Genomic DNA, 21,061 nt, shown 5'->3' on the forward strand with positions numbered 1-21,061 from the left:
AATATTGTTGGAGGTTGCATGCCACTGAGCCCCAGATGGTATCCAGAGGCCATTCTTGGCCAGTCCCTCAGGACAGGCAGTGAAGGAACTGTTGTCAGGGCCTTCTTCCAGAGCTTCTTGGGAAGCTCTATTTATCTCATTGTTTCTTCTTTTGTTCTCAAACGTTTGGAGATGGCGAAGTTTCAAGGGTCATTTTTGTTCATTTTCAGGTGTCTGATGGTGGAAAAATAAAGAGGGAGTGTGGAGTCGTAGACTGTCTCAGGAGGCAAAGCTTCTGCTAACAATCCCCACAGCGCCCTGCTGCTCACATGTGAGACTTCTCTTTGAAGATCCTTGTAAAGCTTAACCACATCTCTGCTCCATCCTCTGCTTCGAGTTCCCAGTACTTTACTTGTTTGTTATTGGTTTTTAACCTCATTTTTACTCCCAAATTTGAAATCACATTTGGGATGTCTCTGAGCCTCCTTCTTATACCCAAAAAGTTATTCATGAGATTTCAGATATGCTTTTGTGTGTCCTGGTGTTGGTATCATGAAGGTAGGCAAAGCACTCTTGGTGGTTTTCCTCTACTGCTGATTGTGATGGATTTGAGTAGTTGCAAATGACAAGTAAATGAGACTTTGTGATTTTAAAAACAGATTATTTTACATATGTATTATTTATTCTGGAATACTAGTCCTAATTTACCTTCATATTTTAGTACCCTATCGTTTTGTATAAAAGACTTACATTTTGAAATTTCTGATTTCAAGTATTTCCCTTGCATGGTTCCAATGCAGCCATTGTAGAAGCTGCCTATTTTCTCTCCAGTGTCTTGGATTTTTCCAGAACATGCTTTGAACAGAATCTCTAGTAGATGTTGATTTTCTTTATTTAGATCTTTTGGTACATTTCTATCTAAATTACAAGTATTACTTGTATTTATAGTTCTTATAATCTAGTTGACTGAAGTGGTAAATTTATATTCTAAGCAATAGCTAAAAGAATTTTGTCATTTTAGGCTTTTTTTTTTTCCCATTCCTTTCCAGCTAACTATTTCTCTTCCTTTTTAGAGACTTCTTGTGTTTGGAATTGAAATAAAAATATTTTTTTTCAACTTACCACATTTCAAAGAATTGCTCAAACTGAGAAATTTTCCCTTCTTTTCCTGTTTTACTTAGAAAACTGAGGTACAGTTGTTAATGTTTGCAAATTAAGTCTTGGGAAACCTGCTATAAAAGTCGTTTCCATTTTTCATTCATCCCATAAGACTAAATTGTATTTCCTAGGCATGAGGAAAAAAGAAATGAATAAGACAGAATTTTTGAGGTAGATACTACTCTAAAGAGAATCTCTCTGAACAACGTGAATTTAGGTATTTGCTTTCTTAGGGCCAAACAACAGCTACAGAGTGAGAATTTTCCCTCCCAGTTATTCTTTCACAGGCCTTTTTTCTCTCACCTGAAGTCTTTTTTTTTTGTCTAAGTCAGCAGAATTAACATCAGTGCCAGATTATTATAAGTTTCAGACTTTCTGGGACATAGGTTATGCACTATTAACAATTTTCTACATAATTCCTAATTCTCCTTCTGCTACTACAAGTAACATTAATTTTTTTATTGAGAAATTTGTCTTCCATTGAGTAAATTATATAGACAGTACAAATAAAGGCAAAATATCTTAGAGTCTAAATCTTCTCTCTTCATGTTAAAGGTATAAAATGAATACAATGAAAAAATTGCCCATTTTTACTTGGCTTACCAAAATATTAGTTTCCTCTTTATTTCTTGAATCAGATTGCCCACCTTTAGTGGTACTGTGTTTCCCTCTTCAAATGTGACTATGTACCTTAATCAAAGTGTTTCATTATTTACAGAACCATATATAAAAAACATTTTAATACATGCCATTTTAGGCATTTTGTAGTAAGTTATTCTAGTGGTCATCCCAATTAAAGAACACAATGCATTGAATATCCTTCATTTTTCTAAATACAAATGTTGAATGTATAGGCAAACCAATAGGGTATGTGTGTATACATGTGTGTTACAGAAGAGATTTTCAATCTGTGTATGTTCAAAGTATAGCCAAAGATAGCCAGAAAACATAGTGAAAATGTTATTTAATTTTCAACTTAGTTATTGGCATAATGGCATAACAATTAACGTTAAACCAGCCCTTGACTAAAAAATTTAATAAAAATGGCTAGTTTCAGGCTAGAGTATATTGTCAAGACCAAGTTATAAACTTCTGAAAAACAGGAATTATAATAGAATCGCTGCTACAACCTTAAGTATAACAGTGTGAGCGTACTGCTATTATTTACTATGGTAACATAATAAAAGACAGCACTGTTTGGGCCATTATCCTCACTGCTCTCTTTTCAGTGTAAATCATTATATTTATTATCTGTCTTCTTGTATAGGGGGTCATGAGAAAGGCCAATCGAAAGCTGAAGAAACCTACTTTTCTAAAAGAAATTGGGCCTATTTCTAATTCTTTTTCTTTATCAAATACAAGGGAACAGAGACTTTTTTTTGAAAAATTGTTTCATGTAAGATTAAAGTGCAGATTATTGGTGAGAAAATGACATTCACTTCTAGGCATCTTGTAGATCCCTGGGAGATATTGCCAGTTTCCCTCTGATATTTTTACCTTTCTTCCTTGGGGGATGTGTTTACTGGCAGGTTTTGAGCAGTGGATTCTGGAGCTTTTATTCTGTTCTGGGGAACTTGTGTTATTATTTATTGATTAATGACTAAAGCTATGATCTGAGTGAAACAAATCCTTTTGAGTAAATTTTACTTAAATATCAGAAATTTATCTTACACAGCTTTTGGTCCTTTCTTTGCAGAATTATTATAAAATATACATGTTTCTCTTGCTTAAATAATTAGCTAGGCATATTAGCTAAAATACTTAGTCATATTTTGTTTATAAAAATTCAATAAAAAGATCTGATTTCATCAATAATTTGATTGCCTATTGCTTTTGTATTTGTCCTCAGTCACATCAAGCCCAGATCTCCACTGTGAACAAATGACTTCACAGAATGACAAGGTTCCTATATTCAACTTTCTAAAGGGCAATCAGGAGCTGGCAGCATCTGGATATAAGGTTTAGAGCACTGAGGTGCGTGGGGGATTGAAGGCCAAGAATGAATGGCAGAAATATCATACAAGACAGCTCAAGGGCCCCTTTCTCTACTTCCAAGTAAAAGAAATGTGAATATAAAATATAGCTGATATAATTTTGTCTGAATGGAAGCTGAATCTCACACACCAAACTGCTTCTGACTCAAACAGGACATACAGATGGGAGTGTGGTGATAACTTCTATAAGAAAAGGATGTTACTATTCACATAAGCAATTATTCATCACTGAGAATTCCAGCATAGTGGGCCCCCAGGAGAAACAAATTTGGAGGTACTTTTCCTTCCAAAGTCAAGCTCCCATCATATAAATACAACAAGCTACCACCTATGGCCAATTCATGAGTGCTGGCTAAGAATATATTATGCCTATGACTTACTCATGACCATGTATCCTGGAGTGTGGAAAAACAAGGAAAGAATAAACAGGCCATATCACAAAAAATAATAGAGCAAATTTCAAACCCTGCATGTCTTTTCTGTTAGTTTTTCTGAATGACTATTAAGGCTAATGATAGGATTATCATTATCTCACAAAGTTCTTTTCCAATCTTTCTACTTTTCATCCTGAAGATGTACCTAGGGATATAAATGAAAGTGGGTACCTGGGACACAATGTCTGGTTCTGAAAGCAGGGATGTAATCCTGGATGGGTTTGTGAGTATTTGCTGTGTGGCCCTGAGGATTCATCCACGGCACTCTTTACTAGCAGGCTGGGAATGTCCCCGTGAGCAGTTGCTAATGTTCTAATCACAATGTCATGAAAGTGCTATCTGACATCACAACCTGATTACCCTTCATTCACAATGAAGGTCCCTTACCAGATGCCCCTGTTCTTCCCTTTTGATCGGTAGACCTGGATTTAAATTTACATACTGGGTGCCTAGAATGCCTTTTAACAATACCAGCACTTAAGCAATATCCACAACCAATGAAATCCAAGCCCTGACCCTCCCCTCCCCACAAAGGAATGTGGCTCCAAAGGCTGTTCCTGGGCCACACTGCTATTTAGTCAGCCACCAACAAACATACGATCATAATTCTGCTATTGTGCTTAACCCCACCCATCACACATGTTTGCAACAGTCTTTTCTCTCCAGGTCTTTGCATATATTATTCTTGTTGTCTCTAATGGTGGCTTCCTGTCATAAATACCCTCTCTCATCACCTTTATCCTTCATCCCCCACCTTTCTCCCCAACACTGTATGTGTGTCTAAATCCTATTCATTCTCAGATCTCTTTTGCCTTCATGTCATTTCCTCAATAAGCCTTCTAGAACAATCCACATACTGACATCCAAGCCTAGGTTAAAAGTATTCATAGGGTAAAGAGCTTATCATCATTCCATTGGCTTGAAATTGACTTTTACTTCTGTTCCTCCCAACAGGACTAGAAGCTCTAATTGTGTTTGAATGTCTTGCTCACCACTGTAATTGTAACCTCTGCCCAGTATGCTTGGTAATTCCCTCTTCTGTGATTTTCAATATCCTGTCTTGAGTTTTACCACACAATGAGATCAAAATAGACATGTTATGAACATTCACCACAAATACCTTTGTGTTTAGATGGAATCTTTAAATTGAGGCATCATCATTATCATCACAGTTAACTTGGGTATTTCCTAAGTTCTAACAAGTGATTTGCATGCAGTGTCTCATTTAATATCACAGTGATCCTATGAAGTAGGTTCTGTTTTTATCCTCACCTTACAGATGTGGTAAACTAAATCTCAGAGATTAGGTAAACTGCTCAAAGCCACCAAGCTAGTAGGTGGTGGTGGTGGTGGTGGTTTAGTTGCTAACTCGTGTCTGACTCTTGTGACCCCATGGACTGTAGCCTGCCAAACTTCTCTGTCCATGGGATTTCCCAGGCAAGAGTAGTAGAGTGGGTTGCCATTTGCTTCTCCAGGTGATCCTCTTGACCCAGGGATCCTTCATTGCAGGCAGCTTCTTTACTGATTGAGCCACCAGGGAAGCCCTAGTAGGTGGCAGAGAGAGTACTTACATCCAGGTCGGTGTGATACCAAGATGATGCAGACTCTTAACCCTCACCAGGCTGTTCTTATCTTGAGGAACAGGTAAAAGTAGACTATCTCCACTTTTGACTTGCCAGAAGGTGTGCAGAGCAAGAAAAATGTGGGCTTTAGTGTCACCACACCTGATCACAGGTAAAGGATCCCAGCAAATCCACAGGTAAGTGAATAGACGTATATCCTGACTAGAAGGCACGTGGCCTCTCAGCTATGACTGTTTCCTTAAGAGTTTTCATTCTCCTTGGACCTATGTAAACCAGTCATGGAATTTCACACTAAGGACTTGAATTTGTGTCACCTGCGCTTGTGTAAGGACAGTCAAAGCACACAACATGGGATGGTAATCTGCCTAGAAGCTAGGCGTCTCTCTTAGCTATTCAGTGCTGGACATTAAACTAACAGTCCGTTGACAGTAGCCTTCTATGCATACATGTCATTCTCCATTTATCCTAGAGACTAGCTCCACCAATGCTCTTCCATAGTAAACATACCATGATTTTCTTCATTTTATGTTACATTAAAACTTGTAGTATGTTCTGTTTTCCTCAAGGAAAAAGTAATTTATTAAAATATGTTTTGGAAGTAAAATGAGTCAATATTAATACTGATGATACAAGGTTATTATCACTTTGACAACTTTGCTTAATTCAGTAAATATTCCTCAGCATAGTAAACACTGGCTACAAAGTCTGTGGTTAATACAAAGTAGGTAAATTGATTGACAAGTAGAGTCTGTAGATTCAGGACTCTGTGAGTTTATAGATGGGTAGTTTGTTGATAACTAGTGGTAAGATGAGAAGTGAGAACACTGATGTGATTTTTAATAGCTAAGTCAATTTTTTAAAAATGTTACTTGATGAAATACTGCTTCTGAACAGATTTTCAGACAGACTTGGTAATTTGTTCAGCAGCTTTTCATTGCGGAAGAAAAAAATATGATGGTTAGTTTGAAAGCATTTGAAAAGACTGAATTTGCTTAACACACGGCTTTATCTGTTAGAAGCTTGTGGTTAAAATAAAATTTCAGTGATATGATGATCCTACACGAATTTTTAAAGTGTATTTTATTATGAAGGAAGACCTTGAAGAAGAGGGTTAAGAAAATGTTATTTTAGTCTATCTATTATTATCTGGAAGCATGTCAATAGTATGTTCTTCAAAAGAATTGATGGGAAATGTTTATCAGCAGATAATGAAGCCAAAGATTGTTTATGACAACATAGGGAATACACTCCTTGACAAGGTTTTGAAGTATAGACATGAGGGTCATTCTCATGGCTGCTTTTGATAACATTCATCATTGTTGAATATCTAGATTTTCAAATACAGTGTGTTTTTGTACGGAGAGAATTGCTAGGTAGAGTATATCGTGTTTATATTAGCCTTGATGGCACCATCACACACAAATAAAGAATTCATGTTATTAGCTTAATATGTGGTAATTTTCCTGCAATTTACTCTTGCTTGTGCTTTATTTTACTTCTTTATAAGGATTTTTTTAGTGCCACAAGCAGACAGGCTTACTTGGAATATGTTAGCTCCATTTCCATGTGTTTATTTACAAATCTGTGATTTAAAAGATTAGTGTTCATTGACTAGTGATTTTCAAACATCAAAACTGCTGTTAATTAGTCACATTACATGGCGTGCGAGTATAAAGAAATTATATATTTGAGATATCATCTGTTTGAATATTTTTAGTCCATCACTAAGTTTTCACTATGATTTAATTTGGAAAAAAGCATAAACAAGATTTCAAAGAAGACAAACAGGATAACAAATCTGATTAGGAATTACTAGATTGGGAAGCATAATTATCATATATATGTATCTATACATATATGCCAGTACTTTAAGAACAGTATATTTCTTTAAGAACACTATACTCTTTAATGGAGCTTCCCCTGTGGCACTAGTGATAAAAAAAAATCTTACCTGCCAGTGCAGGAAACATAAGAGATGAAGATTCGATGCCTGAGTCAGGAAGATCCCCTGGAAGAGGGCATGGCTACCCACTCCAGTATTCTTACCTGGAGAATCCCACGGACAGAGGAGCTGGTGGTCTCTACTCTATAGGTCGCAAAGAGTTAGACGTGACTGAAGTGACTGAGCATGCAGGCATAGCCTTTAATACCTGTTTTCTACATTACTATCAAATGTATGAAATAGTCACTTTGTAGAGTCTGAAGGAGTTGGGTCACTGAAAAGTGGGTCACCTATGGAAAGCAGCCTTGAATTTATTCATTTATGGATCAAAGTCTCTTTTAGAAGTACTTTTTAAAAACATGGATGGTGATTGTTAATAATAATCTATAAACCATTCAAGTAGGGGGGCAGCTGAGCTATTGTTTTTAAAAAATACACAACTCTATAGACAGCCGGTGATGTATTGATTGTTACAGTCTGAGACTGGCAACAGGGCTATAGAATGAGTCCACTGTATGGCTATGAGCCACGGAAATTTCCCGCTTCTTGTGCTCTATTCATTACAATGAGATTCTTTAAGAAATCTCGGCACCTGCCCAGTGGAGCAGAAATATATGAGTTTGAAGTCCTTAGATTTGCAGATCTTAGAAAGCTTTAGAAATGCTGAGCTTCATTCTCTTTTTTCTTTCTGCTCTGAACAGTAAAAGTGACCAAGAATCTTCTATGCTTAAACAAGACAGAATGAAGGATCCAAAGATGAAAAAGGACGCTCTGGTTTCATGGTCCTTATATCTTAGGGCTATCAGACGGGAACAACGTTAAGCTGAGCACGCTGTGGGCTGTCTCCTAGAAATACAGAAAAGGGCCAGAGGGACACATTTCTCCTGAGGACATCAGGAGAGCTTTCCTAGCAAAGGTGTGAATAGGGTAGAGGATAAAACAATAGGGATGAGCAATGGGGAAGGAGGTTCCATAGAGAAAGAAGATTCTAAGAGGGTATGTGAAGAGTAGAGAGCTTGTTCAGGGAAGAAGTGGAAGTTAGTTCAGCTGAAAGCATGGAGTGTGGAAGGAAGATGCAGCGGATTAAGCATACTCATCTCACACTTACTGCTTGAATATAAAGGTGCCATTTGTAAAGCTGTGCTTGTTTCTAAAGTCTAGAGTGAGTGGGTTCTTGTCTATGAAGCTGTCTCCTCAGAAGACTCCTAGAAAATGTAAAAGATGCTGAGTCTATGCTGGAATTCAGGAGACTTACCTACGGCTTATGTTCATGAGGCAGAATAATTATTATTGGCACTGATAATCCTTTATAAGATATTCTTTAATTCTTAGGTATTGCCCAAATGGCTTTACACAAAAATAGTAGTTGGTTCTTAGAAAGTCTCTTTTTTAATTAATTTCTAAGACTTTTTTTGCCAAAGCAGTGTAGTTAATTTCAGCCCGTTATGTTCCTTCTCTTAGTCTTACTTAAAATCATTACTTTTCTGTTGCTTATCTGAGTATGATAGTTCTTGACTATTTCTAACATTTGTCAATTGTTCGCCCTCTGCTCCAAACTCAAGGTATTAGGAACTTTCATCTTTTGAGTATTCATTTTAACTGACTGCTAATTAGAACTTTGCATCTGCCTCCTGAGTCTTAGCAAACATGTAAATCGGGATACATGATAACAGCGGCAATTGAATCTGCCTTTTTGTCTACAACTCGCCCTGCATGTTGGATGGTTTTTGGATGAAAACCTCTCACTATAAAAAATAAAAGATGTTGGCATCATATAATCATTTGTACAACCTATTTTCAATACCGTGTTTGGGTGTCCCTGCGTGTGCATGTACTGTGTCCTGTTTATCTATAGCAATGTTTTCAAACCTGATTGCATTTCTGTTCTCACCCAGAATACTCTCAGAACTTTAAAGCTTCTCTCAGCTTTAATTGGTGAGTGTGGAATACGTTTATTATCTTTTGCTCTACACAAAGTTAGTAAGTCTTTCTATGTGTGAGGCATTGGCTAAGCCCTGAGGGCACAACGCCGATTTTCAGCCCGCGTGGGCATTATGTCCATGCCAGTTGTTCAGATCTTGCCCTTTGCACCCCAGCCATTGTTTTCATCATCTTGTATCTCCCTCTGGGATTCAGACTTATCTATGGTCTACCAACTAAAAGATTAATACCAGGCCCACAGCAGGAGTGCTCCAAGCCTCAGTTATAGTGCCTACGTCAGTTATCAGCTCTGGTGGGTTAGCACCCATGACATATGTCTGTTAATAATTTTGTTTATGTTTTTGTTTTTTGGTTGCACCAAGAAGCATGTGAGATGTTAGTTCCCTGACCAAGATTGAACTCCTGCCCCCTGCAGTGGAAGTGCAGGGTCTTAACCACTGGACCACCAGGGAAGTCCTGTTAACAATTTTGAATATCTCCCTAGACATACAAGCAAATAGACTATGGTCTCTGACCTTAAACTTCTCATATTCTTAGAGCGGAAACAGATATGCACAATTATTGTACCAAAAAAATGTGCTCTAAATATTTGTATACAAATCTAGCTAGCTAGCTATCATATATCTAGACACAAGAAAAAAGTTTTTAAAAAGAAAGCTCCATTTAAAATAAATAAACACCTTAGAAAGTTAATGATAAAATAGACTGTCTTGTTCTAGCTATAGGCATAATTAAAAACACATGCTCTTGTCAACATACTGTGAATGTTTTAAAAATAAAAACAAAATGCCACTCAACTCCTTTTCAATACAGTAAAATACAATTTTAACATATCTACTTATATTCCAGTAACGTATATCCCACATTTAAATTATGTCACCTCAAATGGACAAGCTGCTACTCCTAAGAACTGAATATCACAAAGACTGTGGTCTCCTCGAAGTCAGACAAAGTCCATTCATTTTAGTTTTCTTAGTAGAACCCATTATTCGCTTTTGGAAAATGCTACTTGAATTGCTAAATCCAATTAGCCTATGAATTTGGTAAATTCTTGCACAGGAATGATATGTAAAGGTTCACGCTTTCAATGCTTTTGAACTTAAACTAAATTCAAAATGGCCCCAGATGTCTTGATATTTTCTAAAACGTTGACAATAAATCAAATATATTTACAAATTTCATTTAAAAAAGACTTGTGCTAACCAAAGATAAAGTAATGATTAACAATTTTTTCATTACATTATACTTTTATTAAAAAAGAAATAAGTTCTAAGAAGCTGGCTGATTTTAGGCATTAAGTACAAAACACAAGTAAAATTCCTAAGGATCCTGGGTCAGCATAGTTTCAGATTCAGTTTCTATAGAACGAACTACAACAATATTACAGTTACAATACTGTTCAACAGGTTGCTATATCACATTTAATCTTAAGATTTAATTTTTTATAGTATAACAAGAAAGCAAATGATTTATTTCGGAAATATGTTTAAAAAATAATGTTTTAAAAATAGTTTTCCCATCTTCTGTTAACTAGAAAATTAATGGAACCCCAAACTTTCATTCACTGATGTTCTGAATGGTCAAATTTTAACACATTATCATCAATGTGTTCCCTTGCATTTATGTAAAATTTTAGGTATCTAACTATTCTTACATAGTATTTCTCATTCTATTTAAACCTCATTATTACCCTATGATATAGGTTTTGTTAGAACTGTTTCACAGATGAAAATATACAAAAGTCCAGGGATGTAAATAGACTTGCCCAAGATCTCAAGATCCAGGACTGGAATCCAAGTCTTGATTTTTGAGGCTTTTGATGGGTAGGAAATATAGGATGGGAGAGAAGAGTATTTGTTTCAGTTACTACACAAGGGCAAAAGTCATTTTAAATACTGAGGTTTGACTAAATTTCATCAAAGTTAACCATTTTATAGAGCGAGAATTTTATAGAGCTAGAAATTTATACCAAAAATGTGAGTTAACCAAAAAGCACATGATGGCTGAAACAGTGATTACTATGCTATTACCTGACACAAAAGAAGCAAAGAATTGCCTTATCTTTACATTTATGAACTTTTGGATCATTTTGTGGGTTCCCTCCAATTGCTACTTCTACAGTAAGTTTAAGGACTTACCTGGTGGCTGAGATGGTAAAGCGTCTGTCTACAATGAGGGATACCCAGGTTCGATCCCTGGGTTGGGAAGAGACCCTGGAGAAGGAAATGGCAACCCACTCCAGTACTATTGCCTGGAAAATCCCATGGACAGAGGAGCCTGATAGACTACAGTCCATGGGAATGCAAAGAGTCGGACACGACTGAGCAACTTCACTTTCACTTTCACTTTCACAGTAAGCTTAAACCACACAAATCAGTCTCAAGTCATCCTCAGTGTGTGTGTGTGTGTGTGTGTGTGTGTGCACGCATGTGTGTGTATCTAGCATGTAATTCAGTGGTTGTAGCTCTGAAGCTGGTGAGATCATGTCCTGTTTTCCTTCTGGCCTAAAGGTGCCTTTCATCGTCTTTCATTTTTGTATTGACTTTACCCAGAACCTAGTTGAAGTTTCACTCAGTGAAATAAAATTACATTGCAATTATTTCTACTTAGAGAAATATGACAGCTAGAATTTTTATGTTAATTAATCTTTGGTTTTTTTATTATTGTGTGACTACCTATCATATATTTCCTCGCAATTCAGCTTTAGTACATTCTATAAATTATTTTAGTTTATTCCAGCATTAACCTGACTTGCAAATGGTTAAATCTGCACTGAATCTTTCATGCTCTAAAATCCAGTATGCTCTATATTAACATCAGAAGAAACTGTTTTGATATTCAGAAATAATTGTAATAGCAAGAATAAACCACAATTCACTGAATTCATGGTCAGATTATATTCTTGTTATCATGTTAGATTCTACGTAAGTAAATTAGTACATCTTAAACATGATGAAGCATAATTCACAAACATACTCATATTTTCCTCGGACTCGGACTAAAGAACAAACAGGTCGCTGCTGTTCTTGTCGAGCATCCCACAGCCAAATGAGGAAACTCCTGCTTCCTCACCTGCATACCCAGTTAAGCACCATCTGTTTCCTGTTTTAATGTGATATCTCACATAGTTTTTCCAAACCTTTCACATCAGTAAGCACAATCCTAATAGACAGTTAATATGAATTAAGAAGCATGTTTTCACCAAAACTGTGTTCATTTTTTTTCTCTCTCTCTCTCATTTTCTGAAATGTGTAACACTACACTGGCTGAGCCAAACCCACTCCAGTAGCATGAAATTCCCTAGATTAATATAGGTTATTTACAGCGTATTGACTAGACTCTGGTATCCAGGAGCAGGGGGCTGGGCAGTGCAGAAGCACACGTGCCTAACAAGAAAGCTGGGATTTTAATTGTGCATAGAAGGAAGTAGCTCCTATTTCATCTTGCCTCCTTTTCTAATAGTTAAAGTCTTCCAGCTCCCTACCACCTTTATCCCTTACCTTGTGAAATTATCAAAATCATGAGGATCTGAGCAACCCAGTCAACTGTGAATCTACTTTCTGCCCCATCTTCACTGGCTGTTACTGTTTTCATCTCTGAGACACTGGTTGACTGGGGCCAGATCTATCAGGTAATGATGTATGCTTTAGTTTCCCATAAGTTCTGGATGTTGGGAAACAAACAATGACTAATTTGTTTCCTCTTGGGAAAGTGGTTTGAGTCCCATGGAATCAATGAATAAAATGATGTGCTACAGACGCTGACCTTCAGCTGGATTCCCAAACAGCATCTCGCTTTCCATTCTTCTAAGGATGTGTGCTGTTGATGCTGTTTATCGAGCTTCTTTAGTGAAGGAGTCCACCAGTTAAATTGTCATGGAGCCTTTTGTATATGAATTGTTTATGAATGCCAAACGTGTTGCTTTTATGGAGGACATACAGTGTAATTAAGTGTTTCTCAAACTTTAGCATCAAAATAATCCAAAATGTTTGTGGAAACACAGAACATTGGGTCCTACCTACCCCCTCCCATCAAAGTTTCTGATTCAGTATTTCCATCATGGAGCCCAATAATCTGTAACAGGTTTCCAGAAGATGCTGCTGCTGCTGGCCTTAGGACCACACTTTGAGAACCACTGGGGTATTAGGTAGAGCTCCAAGAATGGATTTGGATTTGCCTGTATTTTAGACCTGGCTCTGCCCCTTAACAGATGTGTGACCTTGAAAAAGTTATTAACCTTTTAAAACCTCAGTTTGCTCAGCTGTAAAATGACGGTAATACCCACTTCATGAAGTTGTAGTGAGATTAAATAAGAGGATGCATGTGGAATACTTAGGTCAGTGGCTGGGAAAAATAAACCACAGTTATTCCGTAATGTCACTCTCATGCTCCTGATCTGTTTAGGGGAAAGAATGCTACGTGGGCCATTTCGGTATTTCTGTATTTCACTATACTAAGATCTGAAGGAGGGAGAGGAAACAGACAAGTAATGTGAGAATATATAAAAATAGGTGGAGATTTCCCAAGAGTTATGTATAATGTGGTTTAAACACAAAGTAAATTATTTCTTTGATAGTGTGTAGCTCAGAAACAAGCTGCTCTTTATCTTAACCACTAGAATCCCATCCAAGAATTAATCCCATCCAAAAATAACTCAATGACAAGTGTTAGGTTGATTTCCTTCTCTGCTTAATTTGGTGAATCTCCAGTCATAAAATAATATGTTTATTAAATACAAACTCATCTTCAGATTCACCTCATAAAGTGTGTTAGTTGCAAATCTAAAATATAAAAATTAATGTATGTGTACTCATGTATACACACTTGTGTAGTAGTTTTGATACTTATATTTATATTAATAGTTGTGTATTTTCTCAATAATATGAAAACTTTTCACAAGTATGGATAATCAAGATTTTATATCTACTTCTAAAATAGATTTATGGGGTTAGAAGGAATCTTAGTGAATGACTTTCTAATATAAACCTTGAATAGGTCACATGCTTTATAAAAATAAAAAATGTTATCAAAATGCTTCTAACTAAATCATATCTGTTTATTACCTAATCTATTTTAGTGAGTACAGGCATATCACCATTTTACAGGTGAAGTCAGTGAGGTATAAGTGCAAATGCTGTCTCAGGTGATCCAGATAATTAGAGCTAAAGTCAGAAGTGAAACAAATGTTACTGAATCGAAGCAACTTACCACCAGCATAATTATCTCTTGTGCGAACATCTATTCTATAAGATGGTCAAGCAATAGCCTTTTGTTTCAGAGAAGGAAATGGCAACCCACTCCAGCGTTCTTGCCTGAAGAATCCCAGGGATGGGGGAGCCTGGTGGGCTGCCGTCTATGGGGTCACACAGAGTCAGACACAATTGAAGCGACTTAGCAGCAGCAGCAGCCTTTTGTTTCATTCAGTTTCTGAGCAACAATTTACTGAGTCCTTACTATATGCTGATATGGTCACCAGACAGAGAACTACCAGCCCACCAGTATGATGTCAAGAGTTAATTTTTTCCAGCAAATCTTTTAGGTTTTTCATTATTTGCATCACACACAATCTGTATTTCCAAGTCAAAATTTATAGCTACAACTGAAATTGGGATCATCTTCAAAAATAAAACATGTGGAAAAACCTACTTTAAAAGCTGTCTTGTGATCCTTCCTGAATAAAAACTGAGCATCTATTCTATTGACATCTACACCTTAAGTAAGAATATTTGCAAATACAGGGCTGTAAGGAAATCTGTAGATGTTTCCATAGCGTTATTTCTAGAATTTTAAAATATGAGCACTGGACAAGCTGATTTTTAAGATCACTTCCATTTCTAATATGCTGTTTTCCGGATTCAAAAGTATTTGGAGAGCTTCTCTGGTGACTCAGTGGTAAAGAATCTGCCTGTAACGTGGGAGACATGGGTTCAATCCCTGATCCTCTAAGATCCCATATGCTGCGGAGCAAATAAGCCTGTGCGCTGCAAATATTGAAACTGGGCTCTAGAGCCTGGAAGCCACAACTACTGAGGCCCACATGCCCGAGAGTCTGTGCTTTGCAGCAAGAGGCCACCGCGATGAGAAGCTATCGCACCGCTGCTAGAGAAGAACCTTCGCTCTCGATTGGGAAAAAGCCCATGCAGCAGCAATGACCCAGTGCAGTCAAAAATAAATGAATTAAACTACTTTAAAGAAGTATTTGGAATGTAAATGTGTACTTCGTTAGTTTCCCCCATATTTTGTTCAAGTTTATAATAAGCTTAATAATAAATGTTCAAGTTTACAACCAGCTTTACTTTCTAGACTTCTTTTCAAAGGAATTGATAAAAGAAGCTCTGTGGCACTAAAATCTATAGATAAAGTTAACATCTGAGACTGTCATATAAATGATCATATGGTATAAAACCTTTCGTGTCTGACTTTTACTTAGCAAAATAATTTTGCTATTCATCCATGTTGCTGCCTGTGTTCCTGTATTGCTCAGTAGTATTCTATTGTGTGGACGTAGCATAGTACTTTTATCCATTCATCCATTGCTGGACTTCTGGATTAGTCTGGAAAATTTGGGATTTTGTGAAAAAGCTTTTGTGACTATTAATATAGATGTCTTTGTGTGGACATTCGTTTCCATTTTCAGGGGTAAATACCTATAAGTGGCACTATTGGCTCATATGGTAAGTATATGTTTAATTTTATAAGAAATTTTTCTAAAGCGCTGCACCATTTGTTTTCCCACCAGCACTGTAGGAGAAACGAGCATAAAGAACAAAATTTGACACTATCAAATTGTACTTCTAGCTATACAATCATATGTATTTATATCAAATCACACTAAAAGTATATGGATAGTATTCTTCATATTATCATACCATAAGAATATACTCTGTTCCTTATTTTCTGCAAAACGTTGTGATTATTTTCTGTTGTCCTTTTCCACTGCCTACCTTTAGAGACTTTTTCCTAATTATTTCTGTACCCCTTATTTTAGCAAGGCAATACCTTGTTACCATGATTAAACTATTAATTGAAATATTTTTGCACGTCAGTGATGACAGGAAGAGGGTGGACCAAGGAACCTCCAATCAGACAGCCAAGGCTAACAAGACTAGGAATGTGTCTTTCCCAAGGTTACAACATGTGGACATAAGAAAGCCAGGAGTTTTAGCCAAGGTTGTACCAGTCTTGTCCATGAAGTGATCCTCAGAATTAGAGACTTGAGTTGAAAATTAGAAACAAAGTTTTAAAGCCAAAGAAGAGTCAAAGAGCCCAGGGGAAATAATGGCCAGAAGTTTTGTAAGTGGTATGTACAATAGGCCATGGCTAGGGAACTATTGGAAATAGAAGAGGCTGACACCCTCAGTTCAGTTTCTTTGCATCCCTCGAATACTTGTGTTTGGTTGGTCAAAGTAATTCAAGGAGGACAAGGAGAAAGCAGATTCCTCCAACATTTTAAGGCTTGATACGTTTTCCATTTCAAGGTGTATTACATAAATTAACATAGCTTACAATCAAGTTTCATAAACTACCCAAAGTCCCTATGTCCACACAAATCAGTAGTTTACTCAGCATTGTCAACCTGTTAATCTCATACAAATAAAACATGATGCTTTATGAAAGTGATTCTTATACAACACTTAGGTCACAGTGGTGTCACAAATTTGGCAATTCAAGGTTTCAGGACATACTCCTTAACCTTGTTAAGAATCTTTGGTAAATAGCTCTTCTTCCTTGTGAGATATTAATTTCAAGTTCCAACTTCAGATGGCCACTACAGAAGCAAAGACTGGCATGCCCTGGGAATAGAAAGCATCAAGGATGCAGCTGGAAATGAGAGGTGTGCTTGTGGCCACCTCCTCTGATAAAGCACCGTTCTGAGCCCTGTGCTGTGACCGGTTAATTTTCAAGACTCTGATTCTGACCCCGTTCAAGCTCAAAGGAAGGAAAAAGCCAAAAACTTGGCAACCATGCATACGTGGGACAGCTAGATCCACCCAGCTGGCTCTAACAGTACCTTCAGTTTATGTACCCAGTTCTCTCTCATCTATTTCTATACTCGAGTTGGTTTCGGCATAAGAACCTGATTTTTTAAAATTTGGGCATCCTTTAATGACACTTTCTCTGTTGATAGCAAGGAGAATAACGTACTTTCTATAGTCAGGATGGGGGAAGGAAATGGCAACCCACTCCAGTATTCTTGCCTAGAGAATCCCAGGGACAGAGGAGCCTGGTGGGCTGCCGTCTGTGAGGTCGCAAGAGTCGGACACGACTGAAGTGACTTAGCAGCAGCATGAAAGTGAAAGTTAAGTCGCTCAGTCGTGTCCGACTCTCTGCCACCCCCCAGTGGGTTACAGTCTGGGATTCTCCAGGCAAGAATTCTGGAGTGGGTTGCCATTTTCTTCTCCAGGGGATCTTCCTGACCCAGGGATCGAACCCAGGTCTCCCTCACTGCAGGCAGGCGCTTTAACCTCTGGGCCACCAGGGAACCTTAGCAGCAGCAGCAACATAGTCGGGACTGTAGTCGGGTCCCTCACATGCTTCCCAATGTGGAGTTCTCGTTGGCTCCCACTTTGTAGACCCTCCCTGACTCTCTCAAATCCATGGCCCACTGGAATTTGAAGACACATAATTATGTGATTACTGCCTGTTTTTTGGGTTCCTCAGATAATCTTCTAGGACAAACAGTGGGAGCCTGGAAAAAAGAGAAAACCAAATAAATGATGTAAATGACAAGCACTGAACTACAGAGACGGGCTCCCTAAGACTGTGTGTGTGTGCTGGTTGCTCAGTTGTGTCCAATTCTTCGAGACTCCATGGACCGGAGCCCACCAGGCTCCTCTGTCCGTGGAATTTGCCAGTCTACAACATTGGAGTGGGTTGCCATTCCAGGCTCAAGGGGTTCTTCCTGGCCCAGGAACTGGACCCAGGTTTCCTGTATTGCAGGCAGATTTCTTACCATCTGAGCCACCAGGGAAGCCCCTAAGACAATCAAAATTACTAAATTAATATTTGAAATCAATTTATAATTTTCCTGTCACTAATTTATACAATTCTTTTATTCTTAACCAGAACATAAGCTAACTTCTACTAGAGATGTTAACACTCTACAGTTAAGTGTAAATACTTCTTAAGTAAAGTTAAAGGTAAGAGATTATTTCTTTCTGATGTATAATTTAGCTACCTTTTAATGTTTCTGCCTGACTTGGGGAGAGGAGGAAAAAACATATGAGAAAAAATGGCCCTTCTTTTGTTTTATAGAAAAGATGTTAATGTGATTTTCAGCTTAGTTTGAAAGCTGGAGAAATTTCCATTTAATTTCTTCTTTGGGATGACTTTGTCATTAAGAAAAAAGAAAACATCTAAGATAGCAAGGGATTGTTGTGCAATGTGCCTAGCCTTAGCAACAATTCCCTTAAGTTTGACTCATTGTGGCAAAACTCCCTCTTCCTTCAGAACAGGTGAAAGTGATACCCGGAAGAATAAAGGGGTCAATGTCATTAGAACATTTCCCAGGTCTTTTCCATCTTTGACTTCTACCTCACATACATTCCAGACAGAAGACACATCAATTCTGGTTTGAACTTACCCAACTGAAAAGCTCAATCCGCTGTACATAAGTCATGTTGTCTCTCCCTGTTTCACACATCATCTGATAATAAAGATACTGGAGTCATAATTAGCTGGTGACTCTTGAAGATCTCATCAAGACAGGCAAGAAAAGAGATCTTCTTAGCTGAGCTATACTGGCAGCATCAAGATGCCTATTGTTAACGAGATGTTGTCAGTCAGCTAAAACATGAGAGCATCATGTGTGCCACAGGAGGATGTCAGCCTGCCTGTTCTGTAGTCATGCTTCCCTGAGTGTGGCTTAAAGGGGCGGGGGAGATGATGGGAGCCCATCTGGAGTCACTTTCTTAGCCATCATGAAGCTGCAGCAGGTTGGAAGTAATGAGCTACAACTTAAGACCTCGATCCATAAATAATAGTTATCTTCATTGAGGTAGCACTTTTCAGCCATAGATTTTCACCTTATGCACTGTTCTCACCTCACCCCTCTGGAGAATGTGATGCAAAAGAAGAATGACATCTATGAAAATCTGAAAGTGATTCCAGAGTTCCAGTTCCCTGTTTTCTGAATCCATGCACGCAGGCATGCTTAGTTGTGAGTTGTGTCTGACTCTTTGTGACCCCATGGACTGTAGCCCACCAGGCTCCTCTGTCCGTGGGATTCTCCAGGCAAGAATACTGGAGTGGGTTGCCATTTCCTTCCGCAAGGGATCTGCCCCATTCAGAGGTTGAACTCGTGTCTCCTGCACTGACAGGCAGATTCTTTACCATCTGAGCCACCAGGGAAGCAACAGCATCTAATTTCCCAGGCCTTTTTGCTGGTCCTGAAGGGAAAATATGAAAGATATGAGCTTGAAACTGAAGTGAAGGAAGCAGAAGTATTTTCACTTGGCATTAATAACAATGAGGATGAATAAAGAGAATCGATGTATACTATAGAGGAGTTCTCTTTTTCCTTTCTATTACATGGAATGTACAGGTAATGGCAGGAACTGAAGCAGCTCTTTTAAAGCATGAGATGAAAGCCATGTGTCTGGTATGGCTGAGTGTTGCTCAGATAGAAAGGACCTGGATCTGCACAATGAGATGACCATATAAGCTCTCAACTGTTTAAACTCAGGTTGTTACATGAAATAATAAACTTTTATCTTGTTCAAGCCATTGAATTTTGGGGTTCCTTTTTAACAGAAATAAACATCCTAATTAATGCACAATTTCTTCTACTGGGACATCAGTCTTTCAAGATCCCAATGCTAATTCTCTGAAACCTTACTGTTTTTTCAGTTTCAAGGATGTTGTTATTCCAAATACCCTGCCCATTTTGGGCTTCCCTGGTGGCTCAGCTGGTAAAGAATCTGTCTGCAATGCAGGAGACCTGGGTTCCATCCCTGAGTTGGGAAGATCCCCTGGAAAAGGAAACGGCTACCCACTCCTTAAGTATTCTGACCTGGAGAATTCCATGAACTGTATATAGTCCATGGGGTTGCAAAGAGTTGGACATGACTGACTGACTTTCACTGTCCATTTTGGCCTGTTTCCTCTTTATAGTCCACTAGACTACCCCCCTCAGATGTCACCTTGTCTGCAAGGCCTCTTCTGATTCCCTAAGAGTTTGTTGTAACCATTATCATTTCACCACTATAGTAGGGGCAGGATTGTAGTTGTAGCTTTGCATGTGAGTCACTTGGAGAAGGAAATGGCAACCCACTCCAGTATTCTTGCCTGGAGAATTCCATGCACAGAGGAGCCTGGTGGGCGCCAGTCCATGGGGTCACAAAGAGCTGGACGCGACTGAGTGACTAACAGACCCACATGTGAGTTACTACCCATGAATTCACCGCATGCACAGAGTCTGGCCCCTGGAAGATACTGAACAAAGATGAAGTCTTGTTAACCAGATGAGTTCTCCAGGCTCCAAAGAACTTACCTTTCTCTGAATTCTCACTTCCTCCAATTTTCTTTACCACAAAATTTAGCATATTTGACTATCTACCATGTTGCAAATCTTCCCCAAAATTTTGGCTATTTATATATATATATCTCGGGATATATAAATAAAGCAGACAACTGACACTCATGAGCCAGCCTGTCCCCAAGGGATCATAGGTCAAATTAAGGACTGGCCTCCACAATCCCTATGCCAGTCATCTTAAACTGGCAAGTCATTATCATTTCAAGGACCTGCCTTATAGGGAGTGCTGGTTGTCTTTATCATCATTCATTCATTCATTGAGAATATTTTTTTGAGTACCTAATATATGCCAGACACTCTTCTAGGTGCTAAGAATCCATTTGAGAGCAAAACAAAGATCTTTGCCCTCATGGAGCTTTATATTCTAGACAGAAATTGTTTTATAAATTCAGCTACTTTTAATAAAAGTACCTATATTTTTATTTGAAAAATTCAAAATAATAAGAAATATGATTTATTGTCTTTGTACATCAGGAGATTTCATAGACAATGCA

Source organism: Muntiacus reevesi, chromosome 12 (genome assembly GCF_963930625.1).
Source record: "Muntiacus reevesi chromosome 12, mMunRee1.1, whole genome shotgun sequence".
Lineage (NCBI taxonomy): Eukaryota > Metazoa > Chordata > Mammalia > Artiodactyla > Cervidae > Muntiacus > Muntiacus reevesi.